Source organism: Mustela nivalis, assembly GCF_964662115.1.
Source record: "Mustela nivalis genome assembly, chromosome: 15".
In the NCBI taxonomy this organism is placed as follows: domain Eukaryota; kingdom Metazoa; phylum Chordata; class Mammalia; order Carnivora; family Mustelidae; genus Mustela; species Mustela nivalis.
In genome coordinates, this window is record NC_139034.1 from 2,182,930 (window position 1) to 2,203,413 (window position 20,484).

At 43.7% G+C, this 20,484-nt stretch overlaps 1 pseudogene across 1 annotated transcript in view; it reads right to left on the reverse strand.

Annotated features, from left to right (window-relative positions):
• Positions 1–19,991, reverse strand: part of LOC309848917 (piggyBac transposable element-derived protein 5 pseudogene) — an 81,109-nt pseudogene extending 61,118 nt beyond the window's left edge. The window contains exon 1 of the transcript in view: positions 19,970–19,991. The product of the transcript in view is annotated as a piggyBac transposable element-derived protein 5 pseudogene (transcript). The remainder of the gene's footprint in view (positions 1–19,969) is intronic.
• Positions 19,992–20,484: the final 493 nt, after the last annotated feature.

Here is a 20,484-nt window from a genome sequence, read left to right on the forward strand (position 1 = left end):
CAGGGTCCCAAGCAGGAGACACTGAAAAAAAAAAGAATTCAAAGCTAGCTTCAAAATCCTGTAGAGTAGCAATTATCAGGGGCAATGCTAGGTCAAACCAAAATCATCCAGGAAATTCGCAAACAGCAAATTGAAAGTCGAAACCAACACTTGCTGGTCTTACTTTGTCCAGAAGAGGCATGCCTTTGCTCTGAACAGCATGAAAGTGTAACTGGTTAAATTCTGTGGCAATTCTCTCCAAAATCTGTCTAGTCCAGAGAGGGCTAGTAGAGACAATTAGAGAAATGTAATTCCCAAAGTTAAAAACCTGCCACCCCCACCGCCCCCCATGCCTTACAGCGCTCAGGCACCTGCACCTGAACGCCATCAATTTTCATGACAAACTGTCTGTGCAGCAGGCCCCAGTGCAAGGGGTGAGGAGCGGGGAGGTTGTAGAAGCCACCGATGCAGCCTGGCCCGGGCCACAGGGCCCAGGCAAGGGGGTGGAGCTATTTTAGGTCAGTGTGGGTACAACTGCATGATTCCTCCACGTTCCTCGGCTCTCCCATTCGTGCCCTTCTTCTCCCTTCTTCTCCCATTCTCTAACCCCCTCCTCTCTCTTGCCCTGTCCTACCGTTCATACCCGAAGCCCCCTCTTCTTCTCTGCCTGCCTCATTCTCCCTCCCAAGTACCTCCCCAGTACCAACTACTGCTGTCTCCTCAATCAGCTAAAACTGACCGCCTAGCAGCAACCTGGGAAATCGCTCAGAGCAGCGGACTCCAAGTTGAAATTTACCCAACGGCAGAAAGAGCAAGCTCGGTGCTCCGGGAGCTGGTGAGAAATCACTCACAGTGCATCTGCCATCAAGTGGACTGGATACACTTCCCTCTTGCCCTCCACATTAGAAAGCGTCAACCCCATTCAAAAGGAAGTCGAACAGTGAAAGAAAAAAAAACACACAACAAAGGCCCCAAAGCCCCTGCTGAGCTCTATGAGGCATCCCACATCTGAGGATGGGCAGTCAGGTAATAAGGAAACACACTGTAAGAAAACCCAAAATCGCTGGAGACCTGCCATGGTGTGCCCCGTCCCAGAGCATCAGAACTGGTGTGGAGGGAAGGCAAGCGCTTGGCACGACCAATGCAGAAGCCTAATCCCAACCTCTACTGACTGATCCCATGTGCATTTCCTATTTATCCTTTTCTCGGCATTTCTGGGCCTGGCAGAGCATGATGGATTTACTGTGCGCTGACGCTGCTCTGGCTTTCCTGACTCTAGAGCTCAGAGCTGCTCTTCTGGAGAAAAAAGTCCTCCAAGGTAATTCTGAGCAAGAAAGTGCACAATGTCTGTTTATCAAGGACAGTGTTGCAAAGGGACAGGATTGTAGACACAGAGCTCACTGAGGTGTTTCTATTCGTTGAGCACAGCAGTAACAGCAAAGACGGGAAGAACACTGGAGGGCCAGCTCCCCAGGGGCCGAACGTGGACATGGCTGGAGGGGCTGCAGGCGCTGCCAAGGGCCGCAGTGAAGCAGAGCCGCTGGAGACACACGGGCTGCAGAAGGGCCGCGTGCAGACTGTCTGCTAAGTGTGGACGAACGGGGCAGAAGCACGAGTGCAACGGGCTAGAGACACAAGCACAGTGGAGGCTGACCACTTAGTTGAATGCCTTGATATGAAAGGGGACAGAGACCTAGGACCAGAGAATCGCTTCCTTTGGGATGTGTCCGTTCTTAATCTCCATCATGAGACATGCGGAGCATATGGTCTCTCAAGTTCCTTCCAAATCTAAAACCTTAATTCCTAAAATTTAGAAACCTAACTCCGCCTGCAAGGGGAGGGACTGTTAGCGTCACACAACAGAGCACTCAGGGCACCAGGCGACCTTGACGCAGGCAGCCCAGCTGGTATGTGTAGGACCAGCCCCGGCTACTCCCACTGCACCACTGTGCGTCTCACAGTGCTGACAGGACCTAACTACTCATTTTCTGAGTCACTCATCTACCCTGGCTGATTGAAAATTCACACCAGGAAGGGAACAAGACAATCACAGTATAACAAAGAGAGCCATCATCTTTTTCCTATTTCATAAGTTTTTCCTTTCCTGTTTGTAAATTTCAACTGGATATGTCCTCTACTGTTTTATAATAATATAATGCTGGTGCAAAATACATCAATGGTAATACTCTGGGCATGTCTAGGAAAAAAAATGAGATGGAGAAAAACCAAGATGAATGGTAGGTATGCCTTAAAGATCAACAGGACTTTGCTAGTCCTCAGGGAAGGTGATTCCAAATATACTTTTACACTGCAAGCATAATGACGTGTTGGAACTGTGGTCTATAACCAAAGCGTTTATAGGAACGTGTTATAGATTTCACCATTTCATGCTATCCACTCTCCTGGAGCTACATTCTAGCCACAAACCTGGATTTTCTTCTTGTTCAGAAATGAATTCTAACTAAGCCGTCCCCGCCTAATTAGATTGGATGTGAAGTATTAATTTATGTGCTACTTAGTTAAAAAAAAATGCTTACCTGCTTGCTTCTAGTGCAGAGGTTTCTTTCGAACTTTGTGAATTTAAGATTTTTTCAATCTTTTCAACTGATCAAATAACTTGTATAAGCCTCAACACACACATCTATAAAAATAAAAATTAAGCAAACAAAAAACGTCACCATCTTTACTCTTAATCATCTTTATTTCCCATGCTAAATGCAGGAAAATATAAGACCAAAAGTTAACTTCAAATATATAGGGCATGCTATATTTTGAATATTTCTATGAAACACAGAATTCTCAAGAATGCAAATCTTAGTTCTAGAATAAGCATACTTCCATATTCTATTGCAAATTTAAAGAGGAAAAAAAAAAAACCCTAGACTTTGCTTTCTCATATTCTATACTCTTATTTCTTTTTTTCCCCATCCTGAATCTTTCTATGGGCATTTCTGTCCTATTTTTTTAAAAAAGATTTGTTTATTTGAGAGAGAGAGAGACTGCATGTGCGCGTGCAGGGGAGGGGCAGAGGGAGAGAGAGAATCTCGAGCAGACATCCTGCTGAGCACAGAGCTCAATGCGGGGCTCAATCTCATGATCCTGAGATCATGACCTGAGCCAAAATCAAGAGTCGGACGTTTAACCAACTGAGCCACCAGGCGCCCCTCCATTTGTTTTCTTATGGCCCTTTATTCATGTTTTAACTTTGGCTTCCGATTGTACTGGCCCTCTCAGTTTACATGTGCATATACCTATATGCCCAAGCACCAAATCATTAAAGACCTTTTACACTACAAATATTATCAAAGAGGTTGAGGGACATTATGAAAACTCTCATCCTTAAAGAACAAAAAAATACAAAGTCATCCATTTAATAAATAATAATAATGATGAACACCCCTGGGAGCTCGATATTCATTCCGACGGGGGGTGGGGGGGCCACGAGAAAATAAAGCAAGAAATACACCCTGCTCTCACAAAGCTTACTGTTTTGTCTGGAAGCGCACGACAAGCATTCTTTGGACAAAAGCTGTGAGGAGATCCAGAGTCGAATTAAACAGAAGGTCCCTCAAACAGGCTTCTCCCCACTGAGATTTTAACAAATATGCTAATAATACACATAGAAAACATTGTACAGAGCAGCAGGCGAGAGTCAGAAGCCCAGACTCCCAATGCCCGCTGTGCCCCTACATCGTTATGATCATGAATGATATCGGGGACACTTGGAACTGGAGATAGCACTAAGGGGCACACTCCCGGGGTGAGCCCTCAGATGTACAGAGCCGTTGCCTGTCTCACACACCTGAAACTAAGCCAACACTGCATGCTAACTACTGGGAATTGAAAAAATTAAAGTGAACACCAGAACATAAAGAACACAGGATCAGAAAAAAACAGCAAACCTACGGCAGAATCCTGAGTTTGCTTTGGAAAGCCCACTTCTCCCCTAGTCTCTAATATAGGCCTATTTTCTTTACAGGGCCGCTGACAATTTATACAGTCGTTAACTGTCAAGCGCTGCACCAACAACAGTTATCACTGTTTCTTGTTCTGGAAAAAGTGGGTGATCTTGGGATCGTGTGGGTACCTCTGAAATTCTGTGACATAATGCATAAAATGCACATGCGTGAGAGCTTTGAAAAAAAGCTAAATTAAAAAAAAAAGAAAAAAAAGCTGAATAGTGCTGACAAGTTCACGGAGACAAGAGGAGAGGGCTTCAACTGGCATGCAGCATAAGAAATCTACTGGAGGGTACCTTTTTCTTCCTTATGTCCTCTTGTTTACACATTCGTTCATCTACTGCCCGAATTCCTTCACTGACTGATGACCTGAGACTCTTTAAAAGAATAATAAAGAAAATGTATTACAGACATTGTTTTGTCACATTATCAATTTCCTACATCTCATTCAATTCCACAGAAATTAATACCTGTGTGCCAGTACTATGCAGATATTGACAAAAAAAAAAAAACATGATATACCAGACACAGTTACTGTTGAGGGGACTCATGACCTGGGGGCATAATGACACGAAGGCAGGGTCGCATGGCTAGAAGAAGAATGACATATACAGTGAAAGTTATGGGGATGAGGGGGCTTAGAATGGAGAACAGATAATATGAAGCAAAGTACAGGAGAGTCTGGAAATTCGACGGGGCTCGAATCGGACTCTGAAAGCCATGTGTACACAGCTGCCGAGGTGGGGAGGGGATGGGGAGCAGATGTAAGTGCACACACACTCAGGGGCAGGGTCAGACAGGCACACAGCCATGTGCACTGCAGGCTTCCTTCTGGAGAGAAGCAGAAATAGGAATGGAGGGCCAACTTCACTGAGATGAAGTCTTTAGATTCTGCATATTTTGGAGAATGAAAGAATGTCAAAGCACTGATGCATGATGATGAAATGTGGGTATGGAAATACCAGGAATCAAGAATGAAGAACAGAAGACCAGAAAAAGGCAGAGCACAGAGGTAGAGAAACATGTCCAGAAGCTAATGAATAAAGAGATAATTAGGAATTAGGGCCAAAACAAAGGTTAACAGAAACAACTAGAATGAAGTAGGCAGATCACAAAAATTCCACAGGAAGGTGAATTAATTCACTCCATCAACATTATGAAACACCTCCTGGACGTCAGTATTGTGGCAGCCTACAGGGATGCAATGAAGACAGATATAGTCGTATCCCTCAGTGATCTGAGAATCTCACAGAACAGCTTCAGAGTTGGGACCAGAAAGGCAGGTCAGGCCTGTGGCTGAGCAGGACCAAAGTGGCCATAAAAACAGGCCATGGAAAAGGGAGGGGATATGGTGATGGCAGGGGGTGAGGTGGGACGGGAGCCTGTGTGAGTAGAGCAAATCTGCCTCCAGGGAGGGGGTTCGAGAGAAGAGTGGGAGGCCAAAGGAAGGCTAGGCATGGGAAACAACACCACTATGAGGCCCCGGGAGGAAGAGGCACACCAAGGAGGCAGTGGGAGAGCTCCACAGCGGCTGGTGTGGAATCCAACAGCGGACCATGAAAATCCCTTCCATTCCAAGGAAAAGTATCTTTAACAAGATTTTGTAAAATTCAAATGAGACATAAACCATGGAAAGTATTGGCTACCTCAAGGCACAACTCGAGATTTTTACCTGTTTCACGAACTCTTTCCTGCCTGCCCCTCCCCTAGGCTTCTCAGCACTGATATTTCCATTACTTCGCAATTTTCTTGGTTCTAATCATGTACTGTGTCTTCCCTTAAATTATGTTCTCCTTATATTCTCTCTAGGATGCAGGCACTGTCTTAGGGGAGGGACGCAAGAGGCCACTCAAGCTAGAGGAGACACACAAGGAAGGATGGTGTCATTTATGACAAGTTTACGACAGGGCATCAGAATGGACAGAGGCCGTAAGTCAGGGCACCAGACACAGACGGGGGGGGGGCGGGAGGGGAGACAGGGCAGCACAGTTTTCTGTTAGAAGTGATGCCACAACTGCCCCTCCACTGTTCACCCAGGTGGAGTTCCTATTCCCAATGGCTTAGAGGTGGGGAGTCCCATTCCCACAACAGAGATTTTTCTGAGAGAACATGCAAATGTAACATTTATTAAGTATTACATTTTATTTATATTATCCTTCAGTTCCATTAGGGATTACACAGTTTTTGTAGATCAGCCCAGGAACCTAACCACACGTAGCTTACATGGGTGGGGGGGGGATCTTTACAAGATTACAAACTGTTAAAATACAAGTCATTCGTAAGTTAGAAACCACTTACATATGACCAAAGTGGCATTAATAAGTTGAATTTGAAAATATGCTTCCTCTCCCCTGACATTTAAAGGTTGTCTACTCTGAGAATAGGTCTTCTTCAAATCGTACATCTTTTTTTTAGGTTTTTAGCATATGCAAAAACAAAATCATTTACAACACTTCTGAAGGTGAATATTATAATCATGAACCGTTAAAATACAACCACCAGTACCACCAAACTAACAGATGAAAAGAATTCTTAGAGAAAAGCCGACGAGGACAACAGGCGTCAGAGCACACTGTTTTCATTAATTGGGGACTTACCAGAACTTCTTGTAACTGTCGCAAAGGAACAGAAAGTTGATTGAGGGCTTTGTCCATGCAAACCTAAAGGGGCACTTCCCCTCTACCACTGTTGCCAGACTAACCTTACCTATCCTGCAGGGTCAGATCGGCCTGGCCCTTTATCTGTTGCTCTCCTCTGAGTGGTTAGTTTTTCATAGATCCCGTGCTTTGCTTTTGTCAGAATTTACCCTGGATTATCAAAACCCTTTCCTTGTGCCAGTGAAGCCTTAGAAACAGTCCTAATGAGAGAACCAGGAACTCAAACAGATCATATTTATCCTGAGTGTTCTGTACAAAATGAAAAATTCATTCAAGAGGAGCCTCAAGATCTCTGAGAAGGGAAGATTCACCGACTCTCTCATGTAGGGGCATGAATTCCGATTCTGTGTCCATTTTACTACTTTCCCAGCTAGTAATTCTCTACCTCAGAAAGCCCACTCTCAACCGTTTCCTCTTTCAAAGGCAGTTGCTCTTAGAGTCTGCACATGGCACTTGGGGCCTGCTGGTCGTTGGCTACTGCCCTCTGTACCTTGGGTCTAACAGCTGCAGGGCATCAAGATGATCGCGTCTCTTGTTCTAGGACTTAATATAGTTTGGGGCACATGGTAAGCAATAATCACTTCTTTAATTAATCCAAGTGTTGGATCTTTTTTAATTATTCTACTACCACAATTTATTTGTTCTAAGATTTGTCCCCCCCGCATTTTAATATCTCTTAAGGTGGCACTCACCTTGCACTTGATGACATATTCTACTTTAACTGACAGCATTTCTCTTTCTTAGTCGAACATAAACTATAGTGCATCTTACACTTGATGAATGCTAGGATGCAATTAAATACTCTATTATGGTTACGATTCTGATATTTTAAATCCTCCGGTAGCTCCCTGTGCCCCCACAGTGTAGTACCTCACCTCCTCGCCATAGTATACAAACCTTCTCACCCCCAGTGTTAACCCCGGGGCTCAGCCTCCATCCCCAGGTGATGCTGCCAGATCAGCTGTCGGTTGTCATGGACTTGCTGTAGTTTCCCGAATGCACTGTGCTGCCTCCTGGAACTTTGAAACTTGACACACTCATCCTCATTCTTCGCTTTGCCCTTGTCTATCACCTCCCCTGAAAATCTGTTCCTAAGTGGCTTTTCCCAGCTCCCACCTACCCTTGGCAGTCTATTATCTCCCTGTGGTAAAGCCTGTCACACTGCATCATGGACATGCCCGTTGTCCCCCTGAGAAGATAAAGGGACAATGAGGGACCCAGCATTTGCAGCTCTAGTGCAGAGCCCCATGCCTGGCTTGCAGGAAATGCCAGATCATGAAGACAAACGGAGATCATCCTCTGGCTAAAACCAGCTCTTCTTTGCCTATCGCAGGATCTGGTCAAAAAAGAGCAGCCAGTTATTATTGCTGTTTTTCTAGGGATTTTTACCCCATATATTTCCCAGGTCTTTACTCTTTTTGTAGCACTTTAATTCAGGCTTCAACCACTTCCTAGTCAGATCAGGTGAAATCATTTTCCTTCCCATACCCTCGATGTATTTCACATCTAGTAATTCTTTTTTTAAAGATCTTATTTACCCATTTGACAGACAGATCACAAGTAGGTAGAGAGGGAGGCAGAGAGAGAGGGGGGAAGCAGGCTCCCCGCAGAGCAGAGAGCCCGATGTGGGGCTCTATCCCAGGACCCTGAAATCATGACCTGAGCCGAAGGCAGAGGCCTAAACCACTGAGCCACCCAGGAGCCCCCATATCTGGTAATTTTTAACCAACGTGGATTTGCTGCATCAAATAGTTCCTTCTTCTTCAAATATAAATATATAAATAAAGTGATCAAGTCACTCGCATGTCTTAGGATAATGTCATACCTTTAGTAGCAAACTTGAAATCTTGGCCATTGGTTTTGATTTTTGTTTTGGTTAGATTTGGTTCGGTTTTTGTCATTTTAAAAATCCCTCCAGCCCTTGGCTCTGTCTGACCCGATTGCTTTCAGCTGTTTCTGCAACAAAATTGTCCCGGCAGCGAAAACTCTCATTGTTTACAGTGGCGCCCCCTTCTGAACACTTTGTTAATAAAAAGCTTTTTGTTTGTTTTTTTGTTTTGTTTTTGTTTTTTGGCTATGGTAAATGTGGAACAACAATGAGGTATTTCAAAGAGTTGAACCACAGATAAATTTCTCTAAGGGTGGGGTGAGGGTTACTCAAAAAGGAACTTGACAAGGCTTTTAAAGATATCGACAATCATTATAACATAACGTGACTGATTGTTACCGTGCTCTTAACTGGGCAAACACTTGTTGGCTTCCAAGAAAGACTAACATAGTTGAGATGGTTCTAGCGGCCTTCTAGCACAGGGTCTCATGAGGCAGGGATTCTAGCCACTGGCTGTGCAAGGCATGAGGCCTGTTAGTGATTCTATTTTTTCCTCTGCAGAATAGGTCTTTCTACATTCCAGGTCCTTTCTACCCCAATAAATAATGTGGCGATTCTCTCAGTGAGTTGTACTATTGGTTGAAACAGCCAACTGTCTCTTTAAAAGGACTTTTGTTTAAATTCCTTTAAAAAAAAGTCCTTTCAAAAAAATCTTTTTTCTTTATTTTTTATTTTTTATCCCATATGTTTACTCTGATCGTGGAACTTTGTCATTTTGACCTTCTCTGCTGATTAAAATATTCTTCATCATCAGCACCTACTGCTCTCCTCTCCTGGTGGTCTCTCCAGAAGGGGTCTTCTCTAGCTCTTCTAGCAGGAGATGGGCACTTCCCCTCTACCCCTGTTGCCAGACTAACCTTACCTATCCTGCAGGGTCAGGTCGGCCTGGCACTTTATCTGTTGTTCTCCTCTGAGTGGTTAGATTTTCATAGATCCCGTGCTTTGCTTTTGTCAGGATTTACCTGGATTATCAAAACCCTTTTCTTGTGCCAGTGAAGCCTAAGAAACAGTCCTAATGAGAGAACCAGGAACTCAAACAGATCATATTTATCCTGAATGTTCTGTCCAAAATGAAAAATTCATTTCAGAGGAGCCTCAAGATCTCTGAGAAGGGAAGTTTCACCAACTCTGTCATGTAGGGGCACCAATTCCGATTCTGTGTCAATTGTCCTACTTTCCCAGCTAGTAATTCTCTAACTCATAAAGCCCACTCTCAACCGTTTCCTCTTTCAAAGGCAGTTGCTCGTAGAGTCTGCACATGGAACTTGGGGCCTGCTGGTCGTTGGCTACTGCCCTCTGTACCTTGGGTCTAACAGCTGCAGGGCATCAAGATGAGCACGTCTCTTGTTCTAGGACTTAATATAGTTTGGGGCACATGGTAAGCAATAATCACTTCTTTAGTTGATCCAAGTGTTGGATCTTTCTTAATTATTCTACTACCACAATATACTTGTTCTAAGTTTTGTCCCCCCCCCCATTTTAATATCTCTTAAGGTGGCACTCACCTTGCTCTTGATGACATATCCTACTTTAACTGACAGCATTTCTCTTTCTTAGTCGAACATAAACTATAGTGCATCTTACACTTGATGAATGCTAGGATGCAATTAAATACTCTATTATGGTTACGATTCTGATATTTGAAATCCTCCGGTAGCTCCCTGTGCCCCCACAGTGCAGTACCACACCTCCTCGCCATAGTATACAAACCTTCTCACCCCCAGTGTTAACCCCGGGGCTCAGCCTCCATCCCCAGGTGATGCTGCCAGATCAGCTGTCGGTTGTCATGGACTTGCTGTAGTTCCGAATGCACTGTGCTGCCTCCTGGCACTTTGAAACTTGACACACTCATCCTCATTCTTCGCTTTGCCCTTGTCTATCACCTCCCCTGAAAATCTGTTCCTAAGTGGCTTTTCCCAGCTCCCACCTACCCTTGGCAGTCTATTATATCCCTGTGCTAAAGCCTGTCACACTGCACCATGGACATGCCTGTTGTCCCCCTGAGATGAGAAAAGGGACAATGAGGGACCAGCATTTGCAGCTCTAGTGCAGAGCCCCATGCCTGGCTTGCAGGAAATGACAGATCATGAAGACAAACGGAGATCATCCTCTGGCTAAAACCAGCTCTTCTTTGCCTACCGCAGGATCTGGATCAATAAAGAGCAGCCAGTTATTATTGCTGTTTTTCTAGGGATTTTTACCCCATATATTTCCCAGGTCTTTACTCTTTTTGTAGCACTTTAATTCAGGCTTCAACCACTTCCTAGTCAGATCAGGTGAAATCATTTTCCTTCCCATACCCTCGATGTATTTCACATCTAGTAATTCTTTTTTTAAAGATCTTATTTACCCATTTGACAGACAGATCACAAGTAGGTAGAGAGGGAGGCAGAGAGAGAGGGGGGAAGCAGGCTCCGCGCTGAGCCGAGAGCCCGATGTGGGGCTCCATCCCAGGACCCTGAAATCATGACCTGAGCCGAAGGCAGAGGCCTAAACCACTGAGCCACCCAGGAGCCCCCATATCTGGTAATTTTTAACCAACGTGGATTTGCTGCATCAAATAGTTCCTTCTTCTTCAAATATAAATATATAAATAAAGTGATCAAGTCACTCGCATGTCTTAGGAGAATGTCATACCTTTAGTAGCAAACTTGAAATCTTGGCCATTGGTTTTGATTTTTGTTTTGGTTAGATTTGGTTCGGTTTTTGTCATTTTAAAAATCCCTCCAGCCCTTGGCTCTGTCTGACCTGATTGCTTTCAGCTGTTTCTGCAACAAAATTGTCCCGGCAGCGAAAACTCTCATTGTTTACAGCGGCGCCCCTTTCTGAACCCTTTGTTAATAAAAAGCTTTTTTTTGTTTGTTTGTTTTGTTTTTGTTTTTTGGCTATGGTAAATGTGGAACAACAATGGGGTATTTCAAAGAGGTGAACCACAGATAAATTTCTCTAAGGGTGGGGTGAGGGTTACTCAGAAAGGAACTTGACAAGGCTTTTAAAGATATCGACAATCATTATAACATAACGTGACTGATTGTTACTGTGCTCTTAACTGGGCAAACACTTGTTGGCTTCCAAGAAAGACTAACATAGTTGAGATGGTTCTAGCGGCCTTCTAGCACAGGGTCTCATGAGGCAGGGATTCTAGCCACTGGCTGTGCAAGGCATGAGGCCTGTTAGTGATTCTATTTTTTCCTCTGCAGAATAGGTCTTTCTACATTCCAGGTCCTTTCTACCCCAATAAATAATGTGGCGATTCTCTCAGTGAGTTGTACTATTGGTTTAAACAGCCAACTGTCTCTTTAAAAGGACTTTTGTTTAAATTCCTTTAAAAAAAAGTCCTTTCAAAAAAATCTTTTTTCTTTATTTTTTATTTTTTATCCCATATGTTTACTCTGATCGTAAACTTTGTCATTTTGACCTTCTCTGCTGATTAAAATATTCTTCATCATCAGCACCTACTGCTCTCCTCTCCTGGTGGTCTCTCCAGAAGGGGTCTTCTCTAGCTCTTCTAGCAGGAGATGGGCACTTCCCCTCTACCCCTGTTGCCAGACTAACCTTACCTATCCTGCAGGGTCAGGTCGGCCTGGCCCTTTATCTGTTGTTCTCCTCTGAGTGGTTAGATTTTCATAGATCCCGTGCTTTGCTTTTGTCAGGATTTACCTGGATTATCAAAACCCTTTTCTTGTGCCAGTGAAGCCTAAGAAACAGTCCTAATGAGAGAACCAGGAACTCAAACAGATCATATTTATCCTGAGTGTTCTGTACAAAATGAAAAATTCATTCAAGAGGAGCCTCAAGATCTCTGAGAAGGGAAGTTTCACCAACTCTGTCATGTAGGGGCATCAATTCCGATTCTGTGTCAATTGTCCTACTTTCCCAGCTAGTAATTCTCTACCTCATAAAGCCCACTCTCAACCGTTTCCTCTTTCAAAGGAAGTTGCTCTTAGAGTCTGCACATGGCACTTGGGGCCTGCTGGTCGTTGGCTACTGCCCTCTGTACCTTGGGTCTAACAGCTGCAGGGCATCAAGATGAGCACGTCTCTTGTTCTAGGACTTAATATAGTTTGGGGCACATGGTAAGCAATAATCACTTCTTTAGTTGATCCAAGTGTTGGATCTTTCTTAATTATTCTACTACCACAATATACTTATTCTATATTTTGTCCCCCCCCCATTTTAATATCTCTTAAGGTGGCACTCACCTTGCTCTTGATGACATATCCTACTTTAACTGACAGCATTTCTCTTTCTTAGTCGAACATAAACTATAGTGCATCTTACACTTGATGAATGCTAGGATGCAATTAAATACTCTATTATGGTTACGATTCTGATATTTGAAATCCTCCGGTAGCTCCCTGTGCCCCCACAGTGTAGTACCTCACCTCCTCGCCATAGTATACAAACCTTCTCACCCCCAGTGTTAACCCCGGGGCTCAGCCTCCATCCCCAGGTGGTCCTGCCAGATCAGCTGTCGTTTGTCGTTTGTCATGAACTTGCTGTAGTTTCCGAATGCACTGTGCTGCCTCCTGGCACTTTGAAACTTGACACACTCATCCTCATTCTTCGCTTTGCCCTTGTCTATCACCTCCCCTGAAAATCTGTTCCTAAGTGGCTTTTCCCAGCTCCCACCTACCCTTGGCAGTCTATTATCTCCCTGTGCTAAAGCCTGTCACACTGCACCATGGACATGCCTGTTGTCCCCCTGAGAAGAGAAAAGGGACAATGAGGGAACAGCATTTGCAGCTCTAGTGCAGAGCCCCATGCCTGGCTTGCAGGAAATGCCAGATCATGAAGACAAACGGAGATCATCCTCTGGCTAAAACCAGCTCTTCTTTGCCTACCGCAGGATCTGGATCAATAAAGAGCAGCCAGTTATTATTGCTGTTTTTCTAGGGATTTTTACCCCATATATTTCCCAGGTCTTTACTCTTTTTGTAGCACTTTAATTCAGGCTTCAACCACTTCCTAGTCAGATCAGGTGAAATCATTTTCCTTCCCATACCCTCGATGTATTTCACATCTAGTAATTCTTTTTTTAAAGATATTATTTAACCATTTGACAGACAGATCACAGGTAGGTAGAGAGGGAGGCAGAGAGAGAGGGGGGGAAGCAGGCTCCCCGCTGAGCAGAGAGCCCGATGTGGGGCTCCATCCCAGGACCCTGAAATCAAGACCTTAGCCGAAGGCAGAGGCCTAAACCACTGAGCCACCCAGGAGCCCCCATATCTGGTAATTTTTAACCAACGTGGATTTGCTGCATCAAATAGTTCCTTCTTCTTCAAATATAAATATATAAATGAAGTGATCAAGTCACTCGCATGTCTTAGGAGAATGTCATACCTTTAGTAGCAAACTTGAAATCTTGGCCATTGGTTTTGATTTTGTTTTGGTTAGATTTGGTTCGGTTTTTGTCATTTTAAAAATCCCTCCAGCCCTTGGCTCTGTCTGACCTGATTGCTTTCAGCTGTTTCTGCAACAAAATTGTCCTGGCAGCGAAAACTCTCATTGTTTACAGTGGCGCCCCCTTCTGAACACTTTGTTAATAAAAAGCTTTTTTTTTTTCTTTTGGCTATGGTAAATGTGGAACAACAATGAGGTATTTCAAAGAGGTGAACCACAGATAAATTTCTCTAAGGGTGGGGTGAGGGTTACTCAAAAAGGAACTTGACAAGGCTTTTAAAGATATCGACAATCATTATAACATAACGTGACTGATTGTTACCGTGCTCTTAACTGGGCAAACACTCGTTGGCTTCCAAGAAACACTAACATAGTTGAGATGGTTCTAGCGGCCTTCTAGCACAGGGTCTCATGAGGCAGGGATTCTAGCCACTGGCTGTGCAAGGCATGAGGCCTGTTAGTGATTCTATTTTTTCCTCTGCAGAATAGGTCTTTCTACATTCCAGGTCCTTTCTACCCCAATAAATAATGTGGCGATTCTCTCAGTGAGTTGTACTATTGGTTTAAACAGCCAACTGTCTCTTTAAAAGGACTTTTGTTTAAATTCCTTTAAAAAAAAGTCCTTTCAAAAAAATCTTTTTTCTTTATTTTTTATTTTTTATCCCATATGTTTACTCTGATCGTGGAACTTTGTCATTTTGACCTTCTCTGCTGATTAAAATATTCTTCATCATCAGCACCTACTGCTCTCCTCTCCTGGTGGTCTCTCCGGAAGGGGTCTTTTCTAGCTCTTCTAGCTGGAGATGGGCACTTCTCCTCTACCCCTGTTTCCAGACCAGCCTTACCTATCCTGCAGGGTCAGGTCGGCCTGGCCTGTTATCTGTTGTTCTCTTCTGAGTGGTTACTTTTCATAGATACCTTGCTTTGCTTTTGTCAGGATTTACCCTGGACTATCAAAATTCTTTTCTTGTGCCAGTGAAGCTTACGAAACAGTCCGGATGAAAGAACCAGGAACTCGAACAGATCATATTTATCCTGAATGTTCTGTCCAAAATGAAAAATACATTTCTGAGGAGCATCAAGATCTCTGAGAAGGGAAGTTTCACCAACTCTGTCATGTAGGGGCATCAATTCTGATTCTGTGTCAATTGTCCTACTTTCCCAGCTAGTAATTCTGTACCTCTCAAAGCCCACTCTCAACCGTTTCCTCTCTCAAAGGCAGTTCCTCTTAGAGTCTGCACATGGCACTTGGGGCCTGCTGGTCGTTGGCTACAGCCCTCTGTACTTTGGGTCTAACAGCTGCGGGGCATCAATGAGCACGTCTCTTGTTCTAGGACTTAATATAGTTTGGGGCACATGGTAAGCAATAATCACTTCTTTAGTTGATCCAAGTGTTGGATCTGTCTTAATTATTCTACTACCACAATTTACTTGTTCTAAGATTTGTCCCCCACCCATTTTAATATCTCTTAAGGTGGCACTCACCTTGCACTTGATGACATATCCTACTTTAACTGACAGCATTTCTCTTTCTTAGTCGAACATAAACTATAGTGCATCTTACACTTGATGAAAGCTAGGATGCAATTAAATACTCTATTATGGTTACGATTCTGTTTTTTGAAATCCTCTTGTAGCTCCCTGTGCCCCCACAGTGTAGTACCTCACCTCCTCGCCATAGTATACAAACCTTCTCACCCCCAGTGTTAACCCTGGGGCTCAGCCTCCATCCCCAGGTGATGCTGCCAGATCAGCTGTCGGTTGTCATGAACTTGCTGTAGTTTCCCGAATGCATTGTGCTGCCTCCTGGCACTTTGAAACTTGACACACTCATCCTCTTTCTTCGCTTTGCCCTTGTCTATCACCTCCCCTGAAAATCTGTTCCTCAGTGGCTTTTCCCAGCTCTCACCTACCCTTGGCAGTCTTTTATCTCCCTGTGGTAAAGCCTGTCACACTGCATCATGGACATGCCCGTTGTCCCCCTAAGAAGAGAAAAGGGACAATGAGGGCCCCCAGCATTTGCAGCTCTAGTGCAGAGCCCCATGCCTGGCTTGCAGGAAATGCCAGATCATGAAGACAAACGGAGATCATCCTCTGGCTAAAACCAGCTCTTCTTTGCCTACCGCAGGATCTGGATCAATAAAGAGCAGCCAGTTATTATTGCTGTTTTTCTAGGGATTTTTACCCCATATATTTCCCAGGTCTTTACTCTTTTTGTAGCACTTTAATTCAGGCTTCAACCACTTCCTAGTCAGATCAGGTGAAATCATTTTCCTTCCCATACCCTCGATGTATTTCACATCTAGTAATTCTTTTTTTAATGATCTTATTTACCCATTTGACAGACAGATCACAAGTAAGTAGAGTGGGAGGCAGAGAGAGAGAGGAAAAGCAGGCTCCCCGCTGAGCAGAGAGCCCGATGTGGGGCTCCATCCCAGGACCCTGAAATCATGACCTGAGCCGAAGGCAGAGGCCTAAACCACTGAGCCACCCAGGAGCCCCCACATCTGGTAATTTTTAACCAACGTGGATTTGCTGCATCAAATAGTTCCTTCTTCTTCAAATATAAATATATAAATAAAGTGATCAAGTCACTCGCATGTCTTAGGAAAATGTCATACCTTTAGTAGCAAACTTGAAATTGGCCATTGGTTTTGATTTTTGTTTTGGTTAGATTTGGTTCGGTTTTTGTCATTTTAAAAATCCCTCCAGCCCTTGGCTCTGTCTGACCTGATTGCTTTCAGCTGTTTCTGCAACAAAATTGTCCTGGCAGCGAAAACTCTCATTGTTTACAGTGGCGCCCCCTTCTGAACACTTTTTTATTTTTATTTATTTATTTATTTATTTATTTATTGAACACTTTTTTAATAAAAAGCTTTTTTTTTTGGCTATGGTAAATGTGGAACAACAATGAGGTATTTCAAAGAGGTGAACCACAGATAAATTTCTCTAAGGGTGGGGTGAGTGTTACTCAAAAAGGAACTTGACAGGGCTTTTAAAGATATCGACAATCATTATAACATAACGTGACTGATTGTTACCGCACACTTAACTGGGCAAACACTTGTTGGCTTCCAGGAAAGACTAACATAGTTGAGATGGTTCTAGCGGCCTTCTTGCACAGGGTCTCATGATGCAGGGATTCTAGCCACTGGCTGTGCAAGGCATGAGACCTGTTAGTGATTCTATTTTTTCCTCTGCAGAATAGGTCTTTCTACATTCCAGGTCCTTTCTACCCCAATAAATAATGTGGCGATTCTCTCAGTGAGTTGTACTATTGGTTTAAACAGCCAACTGTCTCTTTAAAAGGACTTTTGTTTAAATTCTTTTAAAAAAAAGTCCTTTCAAAAAAATCTTTTTTCTTTATTTTTTATTTTTTATCCCATATGTTTACTCTGATCGTGGAACTTTGTCATTTTGACCTTCTCTGCTGATTAAAATATTCTTCATCATCAGCACCTACTGCTCTCCTCTCCTGGTGGTCTCTCCGGAAGGGGTCTTTTCTAGCTCTTCTAGCAGGAGATGGGCACTTCTCCTCTACCCCTGTTTCCAGACCAGCCTTACCTATCCTGCAGGGTCAGGTCGGCCTGGCCTGTTATCTGTTGTTCTCTTCTGAGTGGTTACTTTTCATAGATACCTTGCTTTGCTTTTGTCAGGATTTACCCTGGACTATCAAAATTCTTTTCTTGTGCCAGTGAAGCTTACGAAACAGTCCGGGTGAGACAACCAGGAACTCGAACAGATTATATTTATCCTGAATGTTCAGTCCAAAATGAAAAATACATGTCTGAGGAGCATCAAGATCTCTGAGAAGGGAAGTTTCACCAACTCTGTCATGTAGGGGCATCAATTCTGATTCTGTGTCAATTTTCCTACTTTCCCAGCTAGTAATTCTGTACCTCTCAAAGCCCACTCTCAACCGTTTCCTGTCTCAAAGGCAGTTGCTCTTAGAGTCTGCACATGGCACTTGGGGCCTGCTGGTCGTTGGCTACAGCCCTCTGTACTTTGGGTCTAACAGCTGCGGGGCATCAATGAGCACGTCTCTTGTTCTAGGACTTAATATAGTTTGGGGCACATGGTAAGCAATAATCACTTCTTTAGTTGATCCAAGTGTTGGATCTGTCTTAATTATTCTACTACCACAATTTACTTGTTCTAAGATTTGTCCCCCACCCATTTTAATATCTCTTAAGGTGGCACTCACCTTGCACTTGATGACATATCCTACTTTAACTGACAGCATTTCTCTTTCTTAGTCGAACATAAACTATAGTGCATCTTACCCTTGATGAAAGTTAGGATGCAATTAAATACCCTATTATGGTTACGATTCTGATATTTGAAATCCTCCGGTAGCTCCCTGTGCCCCCACAGTGTAGTACCTCACCTCCTCGCCATAGTATACAAACCTTCTCACCCCCAGTGTTAACCCCGGGACTCAGCGTCCATCCCCAGGTGATGCTGCCAGATCAGCTGTCGGTTGTCATGGACTTGCTGTAGTTTCCCGAATGCACTGTGCTGCCTCCTGGCACTTTGAAACTTGACACACTCATCCTCTTTCTTCGCTTTGCCCTTGTCTATCACCTCCCCTGAAAATCTGTTCCTAAGTGGCTTTTCCCAGCTCCCACCTACCCTTGGCAGTCTATTATCTCCCTGTGGTAAAGCCTGTCACACTGCATCATGGACATGCCCGTTGTCCCCCTGAGAAGATAAAGGGACAATGAGGGACCCAGCATTTGCAGCTCTAGTGCAGAGCCCCATGCCTGGCTTGCAGGAAATGCCAGATCATGAAGACAAACGGAGATCATCCTCTGGCTAAAACCAGCTCTTCTTTGCCTATCGCAGGATCTGGTCAATAAAGAGCAGCCAGTTATTATTGCTGTTTTTCTAGGGATTTTTACCCCATATATTTCCCAGGTCTTTACTCTTTTTGTAGCACTTCAATTCAGGCTTCAACCACTTTCTAGTCAGATCAGGTGAAATCATTTTCCTTCCCATATCCTCGATGTAATTCACATCTAGTAATTCTTTATTTAAAGATCTTATTTACCCATTTGACAGACAGATCACAAGTAGGTAGAGAGGGAGGCAGAGAGAGAGGGGGGAAGCAGGCTCCCCACTGACCAAGAGCCCGATGTGGGGCTCCATCCCAGGACCCTGAAATCATGACCTGAGCCGAAGGCAGAGGCCTAAACCACTGAGCCACCCAGGAGCCCCCATATCTGGTAATTTTTAACCAACGTGGATTTGCTGCATCAAATAGTTCCTTCTTCTTCAAATATAAATATATAAATAAAGTGATCAAGTCACTCGCATGTCTTAGGAGAATGTCATACCTTTAGTAGCAAACTTGAAATCTTGGCCATTGGTTTTGATTTTTGTTTTGGATAGATTTGGTTCGGTTTTTGTCATTTTAAAAATCCCTCCAGCCCTTGGCTCTGTCTGACCCGATTGCTTTCAGCTATTTCTGCAACAAAATTGTCCCGGCAGCGAAAACTCTCATTGTTTACAGCGGCGCCCCCTTCTGAAGACTTTGTTAATAAAAAGCTTTTTTTGTTTGTTTGTTTTTGTTTTTTGGCTTGGTAAAAGTGGAACAACAATGAGGTATTTCAAAGAGGTGAACCACAGATAAATTTCTCTAAGGGTGGGGTGAGGGTTACTCAAAAAGGAACTTGACAAGGCTTTTAAAGATATCGACAATCATTATAACATAACGGGACTGATTGTTACCGCGCTCTTAACTGGGCAAACACTTGTTGGCTTCCAAGAAAGACTAACATAGTTGAGATGGTTCTAGCGGCCTTCTAGAAGAGGGTCTCATGTGGCAGGGATTCTAGCCACTGGCTGTGCAAGGCATGAGGCCTGTTAGTGATTCTATTTTTTCCTCTGCAGAATAGGTCTTTCTACATTCCAGGTCCTTTCTACCCCAATAAATAATGTGGCGATTCTCTCAGTGAGTTGTACTATTGGTTTAAACAGCCAACTGTCTCTTTAAAAGGACTTTTGTTTAAATTCTTTTAAAAAAAAGTCCTTTCAAAAAAATCTTTTTTCTTTATTTTTTATTTTTTATCCCATATGTTTACTCTGATCGTGGAACTTAGTCATTTTGACCTTCCCTGCTGATTAAACTATTCTTCATCATCAGTACCTACTGCTCTCCTCTCCTGGTGGTCTCTCCGGACGGGGTCTTCTCTAGCTCTTCTATCAGGAGATGGGCACTTCCCCTCTACTCCTGTTGCCAGACCAGCCTTACCTATCCTGCAGGGTCAGGTCGGCCTGGCCCTTTATCTGTTGTTCTCCTCTGAGTGGTTAGTTTTTCATAGATGCCGTTCTTTGCTTTTGTCAGGATTTACCCTGGATTATCAAAACCCTTTTCTTGTGCCACTGAAGCCTAAGTAACAGTCCTAATGAGAGAACCAGGAACTCATACAGATCATATTTATACTGAATGTTCTGTCCAAAATAAAAAATTCATTTCTGAGGTGCCTCAAGATCTCTGAGAAGGGAAGTTTCACCAACTCTGTCATGTAGGGGCATCAATTCTGATTCTGTGTCAATTGTCCTACTTTCCCAGCTAGTAATTCTCTACATCAGAAAG